A 24,105-nucleotide genomic window follows, 5' to 3' on the forward strand; every position below is an offset into this window, starting at 1 on the left:
CCTCGATACTCCCTCCAGCCTCCAGACAGTGTGCTGAGCTAGAAATTCCCAACAACACACCACGGTTCATGCAGTTCTGACCCCAGAACTGAAATTCCCAGATGGCTCAAGCTCTTCTTTTTTGGGACCTGAAGGTTTAGCTCCCTGATGACTCAAGTGCACCCAGTCTTTCTTTAGCATGCGTTTAAAAACTTTGATAATTTTCATTCACCTGCAGCTCCTGTTTCAATGTCAGGACTGCCAGCTGCAAATGACAAAAAACATCATAATACACATGCTCCTAGCTCTGTTCCACTCTGTAGTCATGATGCTTACTTGAAGAATATAATGAACTTTTAATTTAGTGTTTTGGAGCCTTAGAATAAACCAAAGTTGTGCTTCTAGGACCTTAAAAACTCAAACAAGCTCCAAACCAAAGAAACCAAAGATTCTGAAAAATTCCCAGCACTCCTGGATCTTAGCATTTGGTTAACCATTCAGTTAACAGGAAATTGGAAATTTCTCCTTAGTTCAGCTGCTTCCCATTCAAGCTTAAATTGTAATTTGGGATCCCAACTTGAATCTAAAATTTGATGACTCCCCCTAGTTTTCTTGGTGGCCTTCCAAAGTTTTCTGGACCTAAAGTTTCTTATGTATAGCTCCAAATGGAGGAATTCCTCACTGAGTCCTAAATTCTTGCTAGGGTTCTCAGTTGTCTCCAGTTTTTGCTCCTGAGACTGAATTTATCTTATTTCACAAATCGAGGTCTCTACTGGCTCCTGCTCATTGGCTGATTTTCCTCAATAGCTGACACTCCCCCATGGTTTTGTACTCTACTTCCCAATCTGCCAAGTAATATATAACATGTTATTCATAACTCCATAAATGTGTTTCAATAGACCAGTTCATTGAATATCTTTGGTCCTGCTGATGTCACAGATCTTTTAGTTTGTCAGGCAAACAGTCTTCCACTTGCCAAGACTTCAAAGTTTAATGATTAAAAATGCATTAGGAGAACTATATATCCTTGAATTATTTTTAAACTCCTCCTTTTCTGAAGGATACAAAGTTTTATAAATTTACACCAGCTGTAATTTTGGTCTCTGGTGAAATGAACTGCCCTACTGTGTCTATCTTGTTAGCTTGGTGTGTTTCTAAGCCCATTTTCAACATCAAGCTCAATCACCCTTAGCATTCTGAGTCTTTAAGGCTATGCTAAGAAACCACCAACTTTCGAAGTGTGCAGATGAGGAAGTCCAAGTCTGCTTGATGTATTAGGGCTGGAATTCTCCCTTTTTCAAACAATTTAGCTCCACCAGGCTTTACCTCTTTGTCCTCCAGCCCATGGATTGACCTCAACTACTACGAAACCCAGCAAAATGCAGTGACATAGAGTGGACCCAGGCAGCAACAAGAACAAAAAGCAAGGGGTATGACAAGCTCTGGCTCCTGCTGAAGTCTACCCTCATCACTTGTGTAGCTGACACTTTTCAGTGTCCCTCAGCTAGTTGTCAGCATTGCTCTTTCCAGGATACCCCTGCCTACATGACAGTGTTGGGGCAGAGCAGGAACTAAGAGCTGAGACTAGACTGCTGATAGTCCAAACTTGGTCCTAGTCTGGTGCCCTATGATTCACTCACACGCTATTGTTGCCTATTAATAATATGCTTTTTCCAAGACAGAGAAAATGAATTACTCATAGATAAGACACTGAAAATAAAGTCTTGTCAGCACAGTATATTTAGAAAGTGACTGTGGGACAAATCCAGGTCAGTCCTCCATTCAATATAGAGTCAACACCTGAAAGGATTTGCTTGCTGCAGGGGGCAGTGCCCAGGAGTACTCATCACCTTTCCCTCTTACCATACACTGTCCATCTGGACCATGGCTGCACCTTCTTTTAAAATTCCCCAACATGGTGAACAAAGCAGAGAGGTGAAATACCAGGACTTTTGATATTCCCATTCTGACCATGGATAGTGAGTGTCCTGCAGTAAGCCAGGAGTTTATTGATGCTTTCCTGGACTTCTGCTCACCTCTCTTCCATCCTCCATCACTCTCATGTTCCTTCTCTCCTCCTCCAGGAAGACAGAGAGGGAAGCAGTACTTCTATATCTTCAGCACTGGACATTTACTGAACCGATTTTCCCCAAACCTAAAGTATGGGTTGAATTTCAAAAGCAGCATTTAAGGGACTGTTTTGTCTTCTCAGAGGAGTCTAGAATTTCTATCAGAACCCTTGTCAGGAGTCACAAGTTTATTTTCATCTCAAGGGGGAGAATTTTTCAAATTCAGCTCTTCTTTACTAACTTTTGAATCATGCCAAGCTGCACCCAGTATTAAACTGAATTTCTGAAGAGTCTCAGATCTGCATGAAATCTATGCATCAAGGCAAAGGGTATGTGAGCAAATGCAGTGCCCACACTGGTAGATCTTCTGGGCTGATGGTGCATTGAGATTGTGGTGGAGATGTGAAAGTATCAACTGGCCTTCTGGATTGCAACTGGGGACAAATTTCAAGTCAATATAGTATTAATGCTACCGAACAAGGTATCTTTAGGACTTCAATGAATAGTCCTTTCTAAGTGTTTTGCCTCTCCTGGGCCAGAAAGATGAACTCAAAATAAGAAAGGTAAAGAAAGGCAAAGAGGGCAATCAGGGAATAAAGAACACTTCTTCTGAGGGAAGACTTAAAGAGCCTACCTAGATGAGCAGGAGAGCTCTGAGAAGGGGAACATTTATATATAAAGGCAGAAGGTAAGTACCATGAAAGAGGAATATCTTTTCAGAGTAAGTGGTAGTGCTACTCCCTTTGGCAATAGGACCAGATCCCAAGCATCTCAGACTAGCCCAACATGATAGGATCAACTTCAGAGCCATTTTTAAGTCCAGATGTGCTGAGTGCTTGAGCCTCAGCTGAACCCCCAGGTATGAAGTGTGTCCTGCATCTCCTCACTTCCCAGCCTGCCCACCCATCTCTGTGTATGGTAGACTTTGCCAAACCAGTAGCAACCACCAGCTCTCTGCTCCTGACTTCTGGCCCTTCAGCATCCCCTTTCTTTCCTTTAACATGAGTGATGGTGACTGATCACGACCTCACTAAGTCTTTACATAAATCCTGCTGACCCATCACATCTTGCAAAAACTAATGTTAAAAGGCTTTTTTTCAAACATCCCTTCAAAAACAATCAAGGTAGATGATGTTCTGCACAGCAAACAGCTTTACATCCCTACTATTGCATAGTTTCTCTTTGTACATGACAAGAGATTGACAGTGTTTTGACATAATGGATTGTTACTGCGACACCACCTAAAAATGACAATTTGGTCTGTATCCCAGACAATTTACAAACAGTAATTGCAGGATCATACAAGAATCATGTGCTGTATTTACCAGAAAATGTGAAGAATCCTTCTAAGATCAACATGCTGTGAGTAACAGATTCCTCCAGAAACAACCACAGAATGTAATAAGAGGAGTGTTTCTGACAGAATGCAATCCCTGGCAATTGTGTCCATAGAAAGTAATGAAGCGAGGCTGGGAAACTGTCTATTTATGAGCAAAGTGTCTTTCCAGTGACACTGGGAACACTGCAACTTAAAAATAAAAGCTACACCCAAAATAGGTGTACAATAGAAACACCTTACTGGAATGTATTTTAATTTAACTCCAGCTAAACTGGGAATTCATTCCTGCTGCTTCTTTGATGTGGAAATAGGCAAGTGAAAGAATGTTCACAGTTTATGCATTTTTCTCTGGGAGAGGCAGCCCTGAATTCCTTGTGAAAATAGTCTATTTTTGCAGTGGAAAACCCTTTCTCACTAATTATAATTTCTCACTAATTACTAACTAACAAATTTTCTTTGCCTGTATTTTCTGTCCATCTCATGCTCAGAAAGATCTAACATTCCTATAAATTAGAGGGACTTTCACCTACCCATGGCCAGTTATATGTAATGCATATGCAATGCCAGCTCCAGATGTTGAGCCTGGGTGCTTTTGAAAGAAGGGCGATGCAAACCTAGTGCTTGGGAACCAACAGGGAACGGACAGCCAGGGCAAGCCCAAGAAGTAAGCAATACTAGGCACACAGACTTATCCTAAGCAGACATAAGCTGCTTCTGTGACAGAATTATTATTGGAGTACTTACTTGAGAAGTTAAGACCTTGAGCTGCAAAAGTATTGAGACACCCACCTCTCTCTTCAGTACCATGGGCAATACCTCAGCACCTCAACAGACTGTTGCATCCAAGCTGCTCTCAAACCCTCAAGGTCTCTGGGTCCTTTAGATGCCTTGATCACCCTTATGTCCCTTGTCTTGCTCCATTTCAGGTGACACAAGAGCACCTTCGTGCAGAAGCTGTCCTAGAAGAAGCTCTAAGAGATTGATGGTGATTTCTGTATCCTCAGCCAGTCCATCCAGTCACATTAGCTGCTCTGCCCCTTTCATTTCTGCTTCACAGGGTGGAAAAGAGGGATGTCCTATGCAAGCAGCTGACCAGGCTTAGAATACAGGGGGTATCTGCCTTGGGAATCCAAGATGGAGAAGGAATCATCTCTGACTAAATAAACCACATCATACACTCCCATCCCTCTTCTTACTTCATTTTACTCTTTTTAGGCAAACACTCGAGTCTGTTCCAAAAACTATTGCATGTCTGTCTGTGTGTCTCCTTTTTTACACAGGGACACCAAGCACCGATTCATAACTCAAATGTAAACAGGACAGACACTGTAGTGTCCCTGAATCTGCACCAGTTTTCTTTGTTTTCATGTCATCCAAGGCACACACTTTATTTTTCACACCTGACGTGACCTTAAATAGTGGTGATCAGCTTTTCCATATCCAGTGGCAGGGATTTTCCATGGTTACCTGTCCAGACCTTCACCCCACAAACAGTGCAATAGCCTTCCCATATTTGTACATGTAATATATTTTGGAAACATTGACCTTACCATGAACACATGGCTCTGAGGAGCCTCCAAGCCAAGGTGGCATGAACAAGCTGCTCCTGTCTTTCCTAAAATTTCCTGGGGGGCTGAGTGAGGAGCCAGGATGTGTGAACAGGCTGTGATCACTCAGAAAGCCTTTATTAGCATGCCCAGGTATGACTGATACTCAGCTGGAAATATGATGTGGTCCCTGCACAGCAATGATCCGAATGTCCTGCCTGACCGCAGCCCACCAGAGCCCCTTGGGCAGCAGGCACAAGAACCAGTTTTAGGACTTGCTCTCAGCTGTCAGCACTACTTCAAATTACCCACATTACTTCAGATTCTGGTTTAGGCATGCCTTGGACTTCTGTCCTGAGACAGAAAATACGATAAATTCATATTTTACAACACAGAATCGATTTTAACCTTTATTCTGGGAGAGGCAAGGAGAATTTGTTCAGTGTCTTCCTTTTCCCTGTAAACCCCTCCCTCCATCCCAGCAGCTCCAATACTCTTTTTGTCTGAAAAATTCATACAGAGTGAGGGAATTTCAGTTTTTTGCTCAGTGGATTCTCAGTGACCTCCAGCTGCTCCCTGGTGTTTTGGTAAGAGCTCGGTGGTTTTAGGGTACTAATTAGTCCTCCTTAACTGGAGCTCCGTGTCGTGCTTCCGCAGGGGAGCACTCAGGCTGTGCTACAGCCCGGGGGACAGAGTGACAAGGGATGGCAGTTACAAACCTGTAGTTTCATCAAAGGTAGAACAGAAAAAAAACCCCAAAACCAAACAGCAGGATAAAAAATTCTAGTGCTCCCTCTTCAAGTTTTCGCTGCCACCAATAAATTAACCCCGGTGATTAAATTAACATCTAAAAGAGTGCACTAAAGCAGTAAGGACGGGCTAGTCGCTGGCGTGCAGTTTGCTCATTGCGCATCCCCTGTTTCCCGCGGGTTTCCCCACTGCGCATCCCCTCCTTGCCGCGGTGCCAGCCCCGCGCTGAGCTCCCGGCGGGCGGGGGAGCCGTGTCGGGGCTGGGGCTGCTCCGAGCGCCCCCGTGTGCCGGCCGAGCCCCGCCGCTCCGTGTCCCCCTGTCCCCGTGTCCCCGAGCCCCCGAGCCCCCGTGTCCCCGTGTCCCCGAGCCCCCGTGTCCCCGAGCCCCCGTGTCCCCGTGTCCCCGTGTCCCCGTGTCCCCGAGCCCCCGTGTCCCCTAGCCCCCGTGTCCCCATGTCCCCGAGCCCCCGTGTCCCCGAGCCCCCGTGTCCCCGAGCCCCCGTGTCCCCGTGTCCCCGTGTCCCCGTGTCCCCTAGCCCCCGTGTCCCCGTGTCCCCGAGCCCCCGTGTCCCCATGTCCCGGCCCTTTCGGGTGCCCTCCCGCGAGGCGAGTCCCAGTCCGGTCTCCAGCTAGGCGAGATTGGCACCAAAGTCATTTTCGCTGCCGGAAAGATCATTAGCAGCCATTCCGCCCCATCTCGCTTTGTGTCTGAGAAAGGAAAATAGAATTAATATAGGATAAAGGCAAAATAAATTGGTAATAAAGCCAGCCCTTCTTTCAGGTGAAAAAACCAGAGTGTCTCTCTCTGCTTTCAAACTCCTCTCCTGTTGCTGTGAAGCTGGGCTTAAATAATTAATTTCGTTAGAATAAAATTCAGTTTCATTCACACCTCCACCCCAGTTTTCTCAGTGCCAGTGGATTTATTTGCAGAATAAGAATATAGACTATGATTATTTTTCTTAGGTTTGTTTGAAATTCCTTCACCTTGTAGAAAGTTTCTTCCATTGATCATAGACCTGCCAACACACCCGTCCAGCAGAAAAAGGTATGGATTTTTGTTCTTATTAGCAGCTTTCATATTAAAACCACAGCAAAGCAAACACAAACCCCAGATATGAAATATAAATAACAATCAATGCCCAGATTGGAAACTTTCTAGAGATTACATTAGACCCTGGCAGGGCCCCTGACTCTGTCAAAGAAATGTTATCTTGAGATTGTCAATGCACGCTTCAGGGTAAGAGTGACTTTGTCCCCAGAGACCCAAGGGAACATAACAAGTGACATCAGTCATATTTTGGAGACTGCAGAGCCTAGTGTCACTAAATGTCAACTAAATCTCTGTACATGGCTCTCTTCAAAGAGTCATTCCTGAAGTGCTGAAAGGTGAGAGGGGCTAACTAAGCCAATTAAAGAAACATTTACTGAGTACGGGAAGGACACGATGATGTACAGACCAGGTACATACCTATTTTGTTTTCCCTCAGTTTCCATCAAGACCAAAGTGGGTGGGAAAAAATGCCCCTTTACCAGAGGTAGGACATTAGCTGACGAAAGGCAGGAGGCTTATGCCAAAGCAATGGCCATTTCTTTTTCCCCTAGAGTTGATGTCCTGTCTGTTCTACCTCAGCATTCCTCAGGAGCCAGAGACAACACACCAGTGTGCACAAACACAAAAATAAAGCACTAGACAGGCTTCTTTGGGAAAAGCAATGTTACATGTGAAAGAGGAATTGCTACTGGAATTTACAGGAATGCTAGCAGTCATGTCATCAGGTCACATCCTGGTCCTACTCACTTAATTGTAAGTACAGAGCAGTCCTGGGGATACACCAGCTATGGCAGCTCCTTATTAGGCCCTTTATTCGTAAATCTGATCTCTTCAGAAATAATTAAGTGGAGCAACATTTTATGGTATTGAAAACAAACTTTTGCATTTTCTTGGTGAAACCAGGGTTTTTTCTTTTGCAGAAACTGACTCATGTAAAAAGTATCCACAAAGGAACCATGCGAATCTACTCAGGGATACAAATAGACCAGGCTTTGTCAGTTAGTTCCCTGCCACTTTAGAGACAAGACAAAATTCTGCTTTAGAGCACATCAATTGTACAGTTTTGGGCACCATGGAGGGATGGAGGCAGAGGTGTTCTTGCAGGTCTACTGAAGCAGTTAATGAAACAAGCCCCGATCCTCTGGGATCACTGGGGGTTACCATTTCCACATCAGAGTCTGGTTGAGCAAAGGGACAGCACATCTGGAAAAAACACCAGCTCGGCTCAATCCCCTGAAGTGACTTTGCTGACTTTGCACTGAAGCAAAGACTCAGCACCAAGTCCGCTCATTTGGCTCATCTGAGGGCATGGCAACCTGCCATCCAAAGGCACTGGCAAAAAGGAGAGAGGCAGTAAAGCCTAAGTTTAGGAAAGCCCCTTTTTGAAAAAGTAGTGAATCTGAGCTTTAAGGGAAGAATTTGCACACAGCATCCTTATCTGGGATCTGAGTTCAAGGCTGTTTTATCTTGGGTGTTGGTTCAGTTGGGTGTGGAGATAAGTCCAAGCTGTGAAGTTTGAATCTGGACCAAATTTCTCCATAATTTAAAAGTGTTTGGTTCCATCATTTTGGAAAGGGCCTGTCACTAGGTCTTTTAAGCTTAGCAGTAGGTACAGACATACTAAAATTAGGAAGTCACTGTAGCTGCATCCGGCTGAACCCCCAACACTCTACAGAGTCACTAGTTTATAAAATAAGAAGGAATAATAGAGCATAAACAATAACTGAAACACATCCAACATTTCAATCAGCACAGTGCACTTACTGCGTAGCCACTATAAATACATTCTGCTAGCGCAGGAAGTTTGGGGCAAAAACAAAAGCATAGGCAATTAGCTATACTTGTTGCAACTACAAGACATTTGAGAAAATATTGCTTGATATTTGAAAGCATATAATTAAAATTATCTCTATCAAAAGTGTTTATTTAGTATAATGAATGTAACTATATCTCTAGTTATCTATCTATCTATCTATCTATCTATCTATCTATCTATCTATCTATCTATCCATCTATCTATCCCTCTGGCAACACCACATCTTTGAGGTATAAACTATAGATTATAGGCAACTTCAGGCAACCCAAAAGACAAGAACCCCATAGAACTGGGGTAGAAAGTAGAAAATACAGAGAGAGATGAAAGCCAGAGGTAGACCTGTTTAGTCTGTACACACAAAGAAAATAAAAGATAGGTCTTAGACTAGGAGTCATCATTTCAAAGGGCCCTTCCTGCTTGGGCCTGTGTACTGGGAACCCTTTGGGTCAACAACATGGATATTCCTTGGGGACATTCATAGAAAATTTGGCTTCTTGTGATAAACACCTGAGAAGTTTGGCCTCAAACCTGCAAATGTTAAGCAAGGGCAAAATAAATTTAAACACGAGTTTCTTCCTGAGCCTGCTGAATTCTATGAAAGCATTTATCAACATTGTCTGGCTTTTGTTCAGGCTTAGAGTCATTATTACAATTACTGACAAGAATGTAATACCACAAAGGTTTTGCAGGCGAATAAGTGCTGCTAATCTTTTTGCTGCATCTCAGCCTTGATTCTTCTTCTAGGGATAACTTTGCTATGCAGTCATCTTATTTCTCCTGGTTGACAAAAAAGTCAACTATTGGACATACTCCATATTACACTATTATGTTCATTTTACACATATATTGACATCATCCAAACTCAGTAGGCAAGTGTTTGGCTTCATTTTAAGAAATGTTAAAGTGTTAAAATGCAGCTGAAACTGAAAGTATCCAGACTGTTTATTTTTTGACACTTGCACAGTGGGTAAAAGCTTGAATGTGAATTGTAGCGAAATAGCAAAATTAAAATCTTACGAGAGGAATACAGTAGCAAACCCAGCTAATTTCCAGTACTACAATCTTCCCAGGACCATAATATTGCAGGATCTCAGGAGCTTTAAATCATTTATCCTACATCCTAGAAGCTAGGCGAATAAAATATCTGTAGGTGTCAGGCATTGCCAGGATGTTTGTGGTTGAACCCAGGTCTCCAAAGTCTTCAAGCAAGGCTCTCATTCTAGACTGTGCAGTGAGGATCCTGGAAGAAGTGAAGGCTGTGTCTCACTGCTTATTTTTACTTTAGGTTAAAGCCAGGAGAGAGGAAGCTTGCAGGGTAGGACATGACCAAGGCCAGGAGGGCAGGAATTATGGAAAAAGAATTACTGGAAAACTGAGAGAAAACCTAGCACAAGTATGCAATATTTTTCTTTCTGTTCTCCTTGCCTGCGTTTGAAGCAGGGTTGAGCATTTCATGTCTCTGTGTGTGGAGCTCTCCCCATGCTGTACTTTCCTCTACAATGATTTACAAACTGCTCTCCTCTACTTCATTCTCCTTCTCAGGGAGATTGCCAGTCCTGTCAGCATTATCCTCTGACACTTCGGTCCAGAAATATTTCAGGATCAGACATGCTTCCCTTGCTTTTGCTGCCTATATTTCTGGAAGGTCCATCAACCAGACAATGCCTTGCACTTGATGGTCTCGTGCCAGTGCTGGGACAGGGATGAGTTAGCAGCCACTTAGTCTTCAGAGTACAGTACCAACCTCACTCTACAAACAGTAGCAAACCTGGAAATCCAGGGAAACACGATGCCTCTTGAAGTGCAAACCACTCCCTTATTCAGACCTTCTGGCTGTAGCTGCTGATGGAAAGGAATTTGCTTCGGGAATTGCAGATCAACCTAAATCTCCAGCTAAATATAGTCTTGCACTGACTGGGGGGAAGGAGGGGAAATATGGCAGGGAGGAGGAGAGCCAGGAATACTCTTAATACACAAAATCCATGTTGAGAGTATCTTGGGGTAATTAATTAATGATGAGTTTTAATAGCCGGGTTTATGTGTTTAGATTCTCTCTAGGTAAAGTTGAAACATGGGAGATTCTGTATCCAAAAGATGCATTACATAGCTGTGCATGTTACAAAAAGAAAACACATGTAATACCCAATATTACTCATTGAACAAAAATAAAGTGAATGAGTCATATAAAACTACTCTATAAACAAAAGTTGCAAAATGCCTGGGAAAACTTAACTAATTCAATTGCTAGGCATTATGTTCCACTCATGTGGTATTCCTCTAGCAGGCCTGAAAAACTTACGGGATGCCAAAGGGACCTTAGTGTGAACTGCAGAGGAAGAGCATGAAGTGTCAGGGCTATGTGTACATGATAGTGTCATCTTTTCCCCACAGAACATGAAACAGCTGAACAATGTGGTTTCAGCTCTCTCATCTCTTAGACAAACTTGCTTTGCAAGGAGACATAGTCAAAATCAAGGACTTCCTGCAGATCTTGAGCAGGAACAGGCTCAGTGGAAAACTGAAGAATGTGGGATTTTCATTTTAGCTTGTGTCAAAAGAATCAGGAACATAAAAACTGATTTTGTTTCATCAGAATAACAGAGTACCGCCAGAAATACTTTTGTAAATATGTTATTTATGACTGATGTTCATCTTGACAGGACTCAGCTCTGTCTAATCCCATGCATAATTTGAAGCTACTTCCAGTGTCAGTGCCGGGTTTGGAGAGTGCTCAGAGGCTAGCAAATGTCTCAGCCAAACTTGAACCTGGGATAGCAGAGTTTCAGGACTGGAAGATTTCCAGACTCTCAAAGTTTTTCACTGTCTCTCTTAAGGTATCTCCATGTATCTTCTCCCCTCTGGCAATCTCACCAACCTCTAAAACTGACATGTCCTCCTGGGTTGTGTCAGGTTCATTCTGTGAGAGGTTTTACTTGAACTGCTCAAGTCAGCAGAACTGGGTAAAGTGCTGAAGTCCAAAGAAATGCAAAGCCTGCCTCGACATGTACGTAAGAGTTAAAATGTACTTCTATCTCTACCATTTCCATGTCCATTTAGAAGAAGGGAAAGCTCCCTCAGAATCCTTGTGAAGTCTAGGAGACTTGAAGAATGAATTTTGAAGGTTTGAGCTAGTAGGGTTGGATTGAGCTCAGAACTAGTCTGACTTGTGCATCACTTCAATGGTTTAGCTTGTCTTCTGCATGTCACACAAACATAAATCCTCACCAGTGAGATATGTGGTTGGAATTACACTGGAATTGAGACTGTCTAAAATTAAGTGACAGAAACTGCAAGTCTGAAGTTCTACCTTACACAAGTAACTTTGCTGGCAGTGTGATGCTCAGTATCTGCTACTGCAGGCTGCTTAATGTGAGGCTCAGCTTGATGCAGTGGTATGAAATATAGCAAAGGTGACAGAGTTATCTCTGCCCTTGTTTATTGCCTGAATTCAGTTCCAGTGTTTATAAGACAAAGAACAGTATTCCAAAAGCAGGAGGAAAAAAGTTACTTAATTCAGTAGTGCATATGAATAATACTTGAAAAGACAAATAGTGTTTGGTTTAGTTAATATATTGCTCATTAGTGAACCACAATACAGACATTTTTTAAAAGACTGCAATCACCATGACAACCTGATAACATTTAGTCACATCATTTCCGAATATGATTATCCTCCTTAAAAACTTTTCTTTTTTTGTGAAAACAGAGGGCAGATTTCAAGTCTGTGGTCTGTTCTTAAGATAACCTGTAAGTTCCCCTTTTAAAAAGTATTGCAATTCAGTGGGAAAATGCAAGGAGAACTAAAGGAAAGCTATAACTGGAAGAATGGGAATATGTACTGAAATTATAATCCCAAATTCAAAGAAAACCATGCTGTCCTACCCTGTAAAATCCATACAGAGGGGTTGATTTGCACATATAATTTAGACTTTATGTGTTAACTTTTTTAGGATCTTCATCACGGTGCCACAATCCCACTGTGGAATGAGGGATCAGCACCAACTAGGTGGATGTCACTGCATGACAAAAGGAGATGGAGACCAAGACCTTTGGGGACACTCATCCTTGCAGTCCTTCAGTAGCACAGCAGGGAAACCAGTTGCTAGTTCAGACCTGAAGGATCTTCTGGGCAAGACTGTCTGGTTTTCAGACTGACTTACCCCTTAAACTCTGAAAGACTCAAAATGCCTCAGGGTGCTGGGCAACAGATCATGTTGGGGGTGCAAAATATGTTGTTATAACAGCAAGAGTGGGGAGGTTGTTTGCCCTTTCTGCTGTGGGCTGTAGCTGCTCCTGGAGATGGTCACACTGGTGACTGGGTCAATGTGTGCAGTGCTAACACAACAGAGGCAGGCCAGCCCCCCACAATTCATTCCTGGAATGAAGGGAGATTATGTTTCCCTGTTTTCCTAGAGAACATTACCGAATTCATTTTCTGAAGCAATCTACTTTAAGAGCACAGTAGCCCACGTCCGCTTGCAGCTAACACAGCAAAATGACGTGGCTTGATAAATAGGTTGAATTTTATCGGTAACCTCTGCTGTCTTACACTGATTTACTATCATCATCTCAGGCACTGCCAAATTATTATTTTATTGGGAAGGTAAATAGAGGTACCACAAAGTGACACTTATTCCTAAGATGAATTTGGCAGGCAGCCGTGATAAGAAGGACTCAGTGGCCTGAGTGTGATCCTCCCAGTGGGACTGCTGCAGTGTGAGGATTCCCTTACTAGGATACAGTGGGAGCAGAGCCTGAAGCCCCCTTTGGCAGGCATCCATGGCATCTCGTTAGGTTAATGCTTTTTGGAAAAAATGTTTGCAAGTTTCAGAAGTGTGCAAATTGCGATTGGCCATGTAATTAATTGTGATTTCCTGACAGAAATTGTTACAATTAGTTGGTTAAGCACTTCTGCTTCTGGTCCAGGAAAGATGACTGCCGGCAAAGTCACTGGTCAGGAATTTGCAGAAAGCCAAGGAGAAAGTGTGCTAAGGCTGTCAAAATAAATTTGGTTTGGGAGTCTGAATTAATTGAATTAACATTCAGAGGGGAAATAATGTATTTTTATTGTCCAGATGGATATATATAAAGGACCCAAATGCTTCACTTGAATTCAGAAAGCTTTGGATTTAGGGATTCAGCTTGATTTATAAAGACATTGGATTGATTATATAAAGTATACTTGATACTGAAATTTTGCACCATTATTTCTGACTTCTCTTATACTTTGTTGGGTAAAAAATACCCCCAGACCGTGTTTTCATGGGAACCCAGGGTGTGATTCCCCCTTGAAGTCGGTCGATGTTGGTGCAGGGCTGAGCAGCCTCTCCAAACTGCTAGCCTGCTTCATGCCTTCCCTGGTTCCTGGCTTTGCACAAGAATGTGTGGGATGAGGAGACTTCATAAGGACCATTAATAATGGAGGTGATATATAAGACCTTCACCATTATTATCCTGACTGCAAAACAGCCTAGTCAAGAGTTTGAACATTAAAGGAAAGCAGGCAAATGGTCTTGAGCATGACAGTGTTGCCAGGGTTCAGGCTGAGAAGGGTCTTTGGGGAGTCCAGTCTGAAAAGCACAGATCTCCAACAGGTCTGGTGGGCCAGAACTGCAGATGTCTTGTTGGTGCTGGCCATTGCTCCCAGACATTTTGGACATTTGCCATTTTGGGCAGCCCACCAGCTTTCTGTGACAGGAAGAAAACACCTGCAAATAATCCTCTCACTGCTGTGTATGCTTTGTGGAGAAAGCATGGCTCTGCTCAGATGGCTGTTGTTTAAACACGGAGCACTTTTGGCACAGGGAGCATTTTCAGACCCCTTGCCTTCAGGTTAGCTGAGACTCCACAAAAGGCCACAGACCTCCAGGTTTTAGGGGCTTTGATGCACCCACTGTAGTGTTCTCAGTGGGATCACGCTGCAATACGAGCACAATTAAACCATAGCATGGAAGGTGTTTGTCAGAGATGGTGGCAGAAGACAAGCAGCAAACAAGGTGCTGTTTCCACAGCAGCCTTCCTCGCAGGGCCTGGCAGGCTGCTGAAGCGCTCTTCCTGCCCAGCACTGCTGGTGGTGGGATGGTATTTGGGAGTGTGTGATCCAATGCAGCGCCGCGCCAGGCACCAGCCTCCTACCTTCAAAGAGATGCTGAGCTCCACTTGGCCCTCTGCACAGTGGGAGTGGGAAAAAGGGCTGAGCTTTCTTATCTCGTATTTCATAATTTTATTGAAATATTGTGGCCAATAAAGTACTTGAGAATGGCTCTTCATGCAATTTTGGTTTTGCAAGCTCCTTAGGGGCAGGTCCTTGTAAGCCTGTGTTCTCCATTTCAGTATGGATAAAGGCTATTTTAAACTGGCCTTTAATTATAAAAACCCCATAAAATTATTCAAAATTCCACTCCATACACTCTTAATGCCATCACACTAACCTTCTTCAGTTTTCAAATTATAAAAGTCTTTGTTCCTTAGCTAAGGACAAGGATCCAGCCCAGAACTACACATTTCATAGGAGTTATAAACTCCTCAAGACAAGTGGCTCTAATGGAAACAAAAACAACTCTGTAATGGTAGCAGGTGCAAAATGAAACAGTACATTAAAAATAGCCTGGCTGCATTCTCCAGTGGCATAAGTTCTACATGCATATCGCTCCAAAATAATCCATTTATCCTTTCTCCCCATGGCTGAAAGAAGCCAGTCCGTGCTGTGTATCCTGAGGCTCTGCCCGCACGGCTGTGAGAACTGATGCAAAACCACAGCCCGCCAGCCAGGCGCTCCCCTCTGCCTTTCTTTTAGCATCAGAACGTTTTCCCTGGCTTCTTCCTGCTGCAGGTGGGGAAATCACTCTGACAAGCCAATGCATCCCTTCTGCCTCTTATAAGCACTGACTTTATTCCTAGGAGTATGAGGTTAATTTGCATTTTGCTAAGCATGAATTTGGCTCTGGAATTGATTCTGTTGCAGTGTTTAGTGATCACAAGCCACCCTGGAGTTTTGAGAGCTGAGTAGTTTTCTGTGGAAAAAGAAGCATATTTCTCCTTTGAATTGCCAGCATTTCAGGAGCAGAACTCAGCTTTCACAGACTCCACCCAGCCTTTCTGCAACTTCTGTTTACCATTTCTCCTCCAGACCCAAACCTTCACTCCACCCTAGGCTTTCTTTCTTTTCATTAGGACTGATATTTTGTGTCATCTGATGACCTCACAGGATATATTTTAAAAATTCCTCTCCACGTTTGTATTTGCCATTCAGATATTTGAGCCAGCTGACTCAAAAGCAACAATGAATATAAATGCTGCCATGGTGCTAAAATCATGGAAAATAATCTTGGAACCTATGGATGCATTTTGTGGGCAAGCACCCAACTTAATTGTGAAGTGAATTGTCAAGTGAAGCTTTTGTTTGCCCTCTGCTGAGGGCTCCTCTGGGTCCTGCTTGACTGCAAGAATATTAATTTTGCTAACGAGTAGAAACATCTGAATCAAAGACTTCCACACAAAATTAAAACTTTCAAGTAGTTCGTCCTCATGCTAATTGTTAGGCAATGGGAAGAACTAAAAAATATCATTTTTATATTGTTAATAAAAGCAGCCTTTGGAAGCTGAGATGTTGATCACTCATATTCATTCTTTTTCCCCTGGGTTGGTTCTCACGCCAGATTTGTTGATCTCAGCAGAAAAGGTTGTAATACCAGAGAAGACCCAGAGTAGACAAACTGAACCACAGGCCCAGTAATTTTAGTGGGGGCAGGATTTGTCTGTAGACTTTCTCCTACGATCCAACTTGAGTCTCCGCTTCTCAGCACAAGGTCTGTCAGGCCATGTATTCAGAGGATGTCAATGAAGTTCATCTGCTGATGGCTGAACATTATTTTATCTAGACTAATGTTTCACAGGGCATTTTCCAGCAGCTTCTGAGCTGCAGTCAGTGAGCCCAGAGATATGAGGCCCTTATTGCAGCTGGTTTATATCGCCCATCATAAATTACTCTTCTAGTGTAAACCAGTTTGTCACAGCTTAGTGCGGTCATGTTATGCAGACCTGGGTGACTTGCTGTCACAGGGACTCACCCATGAGAATGCAGATGTCCTGGGTGCCTGGGCACCTGCTCCTGCCCCTGTCACAAGGGTGCATGAAGCAGAGATAATGTCCTGGCCAGCATGATCTTGTCAAGCTCCATGCGTGGGACACTTTCACCTGCTGAGGTTTACCCATAGAGAGCAAAAATAGCTGATGTGCATAAATAATATCTGCCTTTCAAAGCAAACATGCCAGGACCCACAGGAAGGCCTGTTTGACTCTCCAGTAATTGACTTTCTTCTGTGTGGGGCTGCTCTCCCCTGATGGCTGGATTTTGCCTGGTGAATTTGATGTTTACGGTACTCTACAGCAGAGAGGAGAAAAGGCTTTGCCTGCCCACCTGCTGTGGTCAGCCAAGCTCACCTGCAATGCATGCTCAGGAACTCCAGGAAGTCTAAATTAGGAAAAACATTGATAGAGCCAGTCTTGTCCATCAGCATTTGCAGCCTTCTGGAGGCAACAGCAAAGTGGCTAGGGGCACTGGCCAGCACTTGGTTAGCCAGGCTTTATTGCCAGATGGTTAACATAGCATAGCCCTTCCCCATAGCTGAAGAGTTCTGTACGCTTGGAGGACTTGCTCATATTCCAAATCCATGCTCTGTTTATATTTTCCTTGTCCTGAACAAAAATTGGCCCCATTGTGTGGGAGCAACACTGGAAAAGAAAAACAAGAAACATCCACTGAGGGAAAATGGATATTGTGGGAGCTGAGGAAATGCACATACTTTGCTGATTCCATTTTCTGATGATGTCAGAGTCAAAGAATATCTCTTAAAAAAAAGCCTTCGGCAACTTGGAATCAAAAGCTCTGTTCATCACAGTCTCTTGTTAAAAGAAGAAATGTAAACACTCTCTCTTGCCACCCCCCTCTTCCCCCCAACCTCCAAGAAATTAAATCTGGCTCCATTTGGATGGGCCCTCAGATGGAATCAAGAGTATGTCTCCAGGGAGGGAGGCGTTAATGTACCGGGGGAGGGATGGAGCTGGGGGGGACAGGAAAATTTGATTGTGCTATGTGAAATGCAGGGATTCAAGCTGCTGCTTCTCATGGAGGCTGAAGAAGGGCAGCCTGACACTTTACAGATTGGGTGTAATACACAGGAAATTTGTCCTTTCTGCCAGAGCAGTCTAGGGATAGGGCTACCCACACCCCTCCCCAGCCACTTTGCTTGGCTGGTAAAAGCTCAGGAGAAAAGGGTTAAATAAATGTTTGTGATATGATAAGGTGCTTGTTTATTCAAGGGATGACAGATTATTGGCTCCCAAGGCAGGGTTGAAAAATAGTACAAAGGAGCTGGCGTTCCCTTCACTGATGTGATTTCCTCCTAAGGTTTTGCTCTTTGGTAGGAACAATATGCGCTGGGAATTAAGAGGGATGACTTTATTTCAGACTGGAACAGACAGACTAAGAGCTGTTTTCTGGAGTCACTGACTCTGTTTTTGTTTTCATGGGTTGTTTTTTTTTTTTTTTTTCCAGTTTTTTTTCCTTTCAGCTGAACGACTTCTCCCAAACTCTTTGGAAATGGGGTTATCTCTGATCCGGGAGGAACACCCAGCATGGCAAGCTGACTAGAACACTTCAGATTAGGGGTTTGACCCTTTTACTTTGTACATAATTTTCTATTTTATCACCACGTCTCTGAAGCTAGCTCCTGCTTCACTGCCCTTGGATAAGAGCTCAGGTCCTTGCCGAGGGCTGCACATAAGTCAATAAAAGCCAGGCATTACAGCAGAGCTGACGGCTGACAGAGGACTACATGCACGTCTTGCAGACCAAATTCTCCTTTTATGAAAATGCTGGTGAAATCCAGAGCAGCCTTCTATTATTCAAGTGCATTGGACAGACACTGAGCTGCAGGGTGCACCCAGCTAGGTGTCTCTGTGGCTGTACCTCTGGGAGTGATGCTGCATTGGGAACATGGGGCCAGGCCCCTGCAGCTAACCCTGACTACTGGAGCTTTGAGCAGATCCTGGACACATTTTATAGATAAAGGTAGAAAAGGTGCCACTTTTTACCCCAGTTTTAGATGCCCTAAAATTGCCTTTTATTGCCCTTCAGGTATGGGCTGGGGTGAGCTCTCCACTCCACCAGGAAAGGTGTTATTCCAGGAAGAGGGCATGGTGCAGGTCTTCTTTTCCAACCATGTCACTGCCTGGGGCCAGTGGTGATGGCACCAAAGGCACTGTGAGAGCTTCTGCACACCAGGAGGAGGTGGGGATTTGGGTGACATCAAGTGTTTCCCAACACTTCTGTCACTCTGAAAGCGATTTGCCAGCCGAATGCCCGCAGCAACAGGATGACGCTCCATCAGCGCTATCAGCCAGGAGAGCTCTTCACACTGAAATTCACAATCACATTATTTTTAGGACAAATACACGTTGTCCAGTCACAACACATCAAAAGGAGAGGGGAGGGTTTCTCAGCAGCTCAAGACGTGTGTGACAGCTCATGGGCAGGGATGGCAGGAGCGGAGATGTGGCCCTGCTGACATCAGTGCCCGGGTTGTCACCCGGAGGCGCAGCGGTGATGTTCAAGCTGTACCGAGCCGGTGGAGTCAGCGAGCCTCGGATACCGCGGGAGAGCACGCTAGCTGCTGCTCGTCTGGAAAACCAGGCAGCAGTTCCCATGATCCTGGAGTAAATGACAGTTAAGCCACACATTTGTTTTCAATGCTTGGATCTGGCACTGGATTCCTTTTTGAATGAAAACTATGCCAAACATCTTTTATAATTTTTTTTTTCCTCAAGCAAATATGTGAGCAATCCAGCAGAGGAGTGCCAGAAACATTTGCTTTCCTTCCTAAGAAGTGGGGTAAAGGAAAAAAAAAACACCAACCACACACGCACACAACAGATTTTATTTAAAGGCTTAAAAGAGGCCTAGTCACTTTAAACACTGGTAGGACTGGGCTATTGAGCTCTGTTCCTGTGTGTGTATATGTGCATGTGCAAGGGGAGAATAAAAATGCATGTATTGGAGTAGCATGGAAAGACTTTAATGTTGTCTAGTACTTTCAGGCACTGCACTGCCTTGAAAATAACAATACATGTATAAAATTAATGAAATTTTTTTTAAAAGGGTCTGAATCAAAGCCAATATTTGGCTCTTGGAATGAGAAACCTGACTCATTCCATGGGAAAGCCCAGGAGTAAGCTATGGAGCTAGCAGATCCACACGTGTCTTCAGTGCTGAAACAGCATGGGCCCAAGCAGCAAAAACACCACCCCTAAAATCCTTGGAGCCATACACAATCACAGCAAACAAAGATCAAGCAGGGGTGCAGGCAGCACTAGAAGGTGGATTAGTGTTCAAAGGCTGAGTCAAAGGAGAAAGGAGATAAGGTGAACGGTGTCATACCAAAGACAGCTATTAAATGTAGTGGTAATCTGCTGAGCCACAGCCAAACAGAGCCTTTTTGCCTTGTTGGATGTGAATAACTCAGGGACAGATGGGAGCTGGGAAGGGGGGAGGAGTGGGTAGGGTATGGAGGGGTGAAGGTCTGTCTGAAGGCTGGTTCCTCAGCATTTTTAGGCACACAGAATCCGTTTCTCTTCTACCCTGATGGGTCCTGCTGGAGCTGCTGTGGTACCTAAGTGCCCACCTTACAGGGGGCTTAGTTGAGGATTTAATTTGGAAAGCACTGACCATTCCCTGGTCACTCATGTATGGTGTGTGGGCATCTTTCCAGACCAAAACCACAGGGAAAAGGGGTCTGTCAATCTTGTTTTCCCTACAGCTCTTCATTGTAGCCTCTGCAAATGTAACTTTTTTGCTCCTAACAGCATTCAATCATGAATGATTAAATAATTTGTACTGGCTTAAATCTCCTTTGACCTTCCTATTAAGATATTTCTTCTTAATTAGTATTCAGTTGTTAATATCTTAAGAGAAACTCTTTGTCAGATTTCTGCTACAATATTTCATTAGCCTCTCTTTGGGTCTTGTTTCTCTGTGCAACCTTAATAGTTATGATCCTGTTTCATGTCTGAATGGTATTTTACTTCTAGCCTCTCACTGTCTTTATACCTTCTCCCATGCTGCTGCAATATTTACTAGGACTAGGAGGCCAGATCATCATAAATCCAAGTCCTGTGCTTATTCCCATGTTAATAAAAAGGCATCAGTATTATTTTATCTGTACAAGAGCATCACATAGTCTTTGAAATGCCACTTTCTCCCCTTCACCCCATGCCCATGATGTTTCCATGGTCAGTTTACTGTCTATTGTGCTGTGGATCAAGTGCTTAGGAAGGGACACTGCCTACGTATCCCAGAGGATTGTGTTTGGCAGTTTAGAGCAGGTATTTCTAAAGTCTTTTAGAGAGTAATCCCTAGTGCTCTAAAACTGAGTGGTGGTAATGTTTCCCTAGTTGTGGTACAGTCCTGTCCCTGTCTGTAGAGTGGAGTCAGTTCACACCAGGGGCTGAACTGGTTTGAACAAACATTGTAAAATATCCAGCTCTGCAATGTGTCAGTAATCTCTGCCAATAGAAATATTCTTACATACATCCTTCAGTCCTTCATCTGCCATTTATGTTTATCTACAAAAAAAAAAAAAAAAAAAAAAAAAGAAGAGGGGTGGTTTGGAATTTTATTACATGCACGTGCTCCTTCCCCAACCTATATGAACAAATTATCCCAACCCAGAAAGCAACAACTCAGGATGCACATAATTTCTCATGTACATGGAGAAAAATAGGGTATCAATGGGATTGCATATTTTTAGTTCCAGCTTTTGTTTTCAGGATGCTCTTTCAATTTGTGGGTCAGGTTAAGTCAAATATTTCCATTCAGTGCTTCACAGAGAGCAGACACCCCTCTGGCTGCTGAGCCATTTCTCTTTCTAGACATGAATTTGGTCTTCAACCAAGCCTGGGTAACAGGTTAACAGAAAGTCAGGGGAAGGTCTTGTAGGATGCAATAATTCTTTGCTAAGAGACTATGTGGAACCAGAGAAGAAGGAGGTTATGTCCTGAGGCTGTGTCTTTGCACCGTCCTCAGTCCCTGCTGGGGGGGACCATTGGCCTTGGCTGAGTGTTAGACCCTTCACCCAGGCTGCTGCCATTCAGTGCTGGCTGGATTTTGAAACCAAAACCTTCCTTGCTAGGTTTGTACAGGTCAAAGAACGTGCTGGGCTATAAACCAGCCACATCTAGGTCTGTTTCATTACATGGGAGAAGGAATCAAGAGAGCTCTTGACCCAGTCAGTCACCATGTCTCCAACTCTCGTCCCCACAGGCCAACTTTTGCAGCCCCAAGCCCAGTTTCACCACCATCCAAAACAGTTCCACTGAGTGTGGCATGCACCCTGTTTGCCCCTGCCCAACATGGCACACAGCCAGTATATTCTTTCTTTGCTTCAATCACTGTCATGACTTGACATAGATCTTCCTTCTCCCTTTATACTCCCCACCCAAGGGATCACATGCTGAAAGCAATGACACTTTGGCTGCTGATGTAGTTCTGTGATGATAGGGATCACAGCCAGTGAGATTTTGATTAGGGCCTTTTGAAGATGAGGCAAAGGCTGCTGTTTACCTCATCCCCCAGTGGCTGACAGCCACACAGCTTCCTGGCACTGCCTCTGGGGTGATGCACAGCCTCTACTTCCCCAGCACTCCAGCTTTGTCCCCTGAGAGGTGTCATTTTGCCCAGCACAGGGGTAATTCCTTTAGTTACAGGGAAGCTATCAATCACACAGGCATACTGCCTCTAGCTTGGTGGCACTAGCCTGTCTGGGTGGACCCCCAGTATATTCTCCATGTTCCCTGTTAGATACAGACAGCGCTGCAGGAGATCTAATGCTGCCGCAGCAGCCCCAGCTTCTGGAATTTCCTGGCTTTTCATAATCTTAACATCTCATTAGCGTTTATTTGCAGATGCATATCCTTGTTCTCACACAGGCTGCTGTAAATCACTGCTGACTCTGCTGCAATCACTGCCATCACCTCAGAAAGGAAAGGCCAGTTCCCAGAGGCAGAGGGACTGCTGCAGAAGCAGTGTCTTCATCACCACAACCTGAGCCTCTAAGCTAACTGTGCCATTTCCAAAGGCCAAAGTCAAAGCCAGCTCCTCATTTGAACTTTTCCTTCCATCACCTTGTTAAGCACTGGAAGAGGCTGCATAGGGAGGTGGTTAAGTCACCATTCCTGGAAGTAGTTAAAAGATGTGTAGATGTGACACTTGGGGACATGGTTTAGTGAACTTGGCAGTGCTGGGTTAACAATTGGACTTGATGACCTTATATAGGTCTTTTCCAACTTAGAAGATACTGTGATTCTATGATCTCTCCAAACCAAATTCATTGAATTTTATGGACTTGCCTTTTGCTAGCTTCTACTTGGGAGTAGGGCCACCACATCACCTGTTACTGGAGCAATGGATTCAGCCAGCCTTTTGATAAATGGAAGAGGTTTTGGCAAACACACTTTGAGCAAGCAAATGCTTTATCTGAATGCAGAAAGAAATCTTTAGTATTATACACACTAGAAAGGCGTGTTGCTTTATTTTTAGCTGAGTAGGAAATACTGAGGTTAGCATGGTAATTCCAAGGTTGAAGATCAAGTGGCAAAATGGTTAAAGTGTAAACAGGACTGGAGAGAGATGAAACATGGAGCATCTGTCCTCTCCTAATTTGTTCATGGTGATCACTTATAGTCAATATTTTTTCTATGATGATAAAGCTGCATTTTAAATAGAGATTTGTGTCTGATTAATTGGTCTCATTGTTAAGAATACAATGTTGTTCAATCATAGCACACAGTGTCAATTATTGCATCAAATGCAGATCATTAAAATGACAGGAAAATCTTTTCTCCTGGAGAAAACCCTAACCAAACTCTTTTATAGGGCTTCATCTCCTCTTCAGTGAGGGGCCCAAATACCCATCAGTGGAGGAGAAAGGCAGAGGCAGAAGAGATGTCATTGATCACTTCCTTGAACCACAGGTGGTCATCACTGTCCAGCTCCACATTCAAACTTTCCTAAGGATCAGATTTTTCAAAAGATCCGAAAGATTAAAGCACAAGCCTGTTGGCCAAGCTATGTCCTCTTCCCCATGCTGCTGCTGAAGCTTCCCAAGATTTTGCCAACCCATCCCCTCAAGTTCCTCTTAGAGGGTGGCCCAGGTACCTGGTGACCACCATGCCACCAGCTCTTCATTCCTTCCCATGGTGTGGCCAAAGCTGCCCTCAAAGAGGCACCGGCACACACAGATTCATCAGCCATGCCCATCTCCAGCATTTCCTCAGGGTTTCAGACTCTCACATTATAGCCAAGGCCTCGCTGCTGAAAACTGAAGCTCCAGAGGAGCCTTTTCTACCCTACAGAATGGCCACCTGGTGCGGGGTCCCAGCTGCTGCAGCCAGCCTGTGCAAGCAGAGAAGGATATTTGCCTCTTGTGCTCCTTGGGAAACATTCCTCAGATAAAACTGAGTTCATAATTCATCAAAATATACTGAATTACAGGAAAGCT

This window comes from Poecile atricapillus, chromosome 2, assembly GCF_030490865.1.
Source record: "Poecile atricapillus isolate bPoeAtr1 chromosome 2, bPoeAtr1.hap1, whole genome shotgun sequence".
In the NCBI taxonomy this organism is placed as follows: Eukaryota; Metazoa; Chordata; class Aves; order Passeriformes; family Paridae; genus Poecile; species Poecile atricapillus.